The sequence below is a fragment of the Condylura cristata genome, unplaced genomic scaffold (genome assembly GCF_000260355.1).
Source record: "Condylura cristata isolate star-nosed mole 26May11 unplaced genomic scaffold, ConCri1.0 scaffold00035, whole genome shotgun sequence".
NCBI classification, from domain to species: Eukaryota; Metazoa; Chordata; class Mammalia; order Eulipotyphla; family Talpidae; genus Condylura; species Condylura cristata.
Window position 1 is genome coordinate 15,132,732 of NW_004567136.1, and position 941 is coordinate 15,133,672.

General features: G+C 71.0%; 1 protein-coding gene across 1 annotated transcript in view; it reads right to left on the bottom strand.

Annotated features, from left to right (window-relative positions):
• The window catches only part of FES (FES proto-oncogene, tyrosine kinase), a 51,225-nt gene that overhangs the window by 11,688 nt on the left and 38,596 nt on the right, over window positions 1-941 (bottom strand). The window lies entirely within an intron of this gene.

The window sequence follows — 941 nt, forward strand, 5'->3', positions numbered from 1 at the left end:
TGCAGCGGGGTTACCTAGCGGCCACCGCTCCTGGCGGCTGAGCACGGACTGGGCCCCCGCGCCCTCCGGCCAGTTCCTGCTCTGCACTTCCTCCTCGATGGCCCCGGGGCGGGCCCACGGGGGGAAGGGGCAGGCGGTGCCTGCCGCCCCCGCCCTCGACCCACGGAAACGGAAGGGAGGAGGGGCCGTGAAGAATGGCCGTAGGGAGTCCACCCTGATGTGCCGGCCGGCCAGTGGGAGTCGGGCGAGCCCGGGAGTGCCAGGGTGGCCCGGAACAGGAAGGGGAGCCCAGTCCAGGTCCTCCCCACGCCCGCGGCCCCCCACAGCGCTCAGCCTCCACCTGATGGAGGCGCCAGGCCGGGCGCCTCCCGCCCCCCCGCCCCCTGGACGCCGGGCTGTGGGGCCCGGCTGGGGGAGTCCCCAGCGGGCCTCGGGTTCTCCACAAAAGCCACCTTGGTGCAGGCGCCCCCCTCAGGCAGGCCCGGAGGCCTCGGCCCTCTGGCCTGACCACTCCGCCCGCTCAGGCTCTCCCCCCCCCCGCCCGGCCGGAGATGGCCCGAGTGCAGGGGCTCAGCTGTCCCTCCGGCCTCGTCCACCCCCAGCTGCTGCCCTCCTTGCGCAGCTTGCTGCCCCCTGAAGGGGGGCCCTGGGACCCCACGGGAGCAGACTCTGGAGCCCCGCGCTGCGCCCACCCGCGGTCGGAGACGCTGGCCCGCGGCACAGAACACACGGAGGCGGCCGGGCTGCATAGCCAGCACGTTTAATCACTTAAACTAACGGTATCTCGGTGTCCATTAAATAGGGCAAACAATACTGGGCCTTTTAAATTACAAGAAAAAAATCACCGTGTGCCAACCCAGTATCCTACAAAACCAGCTGGGCTGGCCACAGGTGGGCACCTGGGCAGGGCTGGGTCCGGGCGGGCGGGCGGGACGATTGTC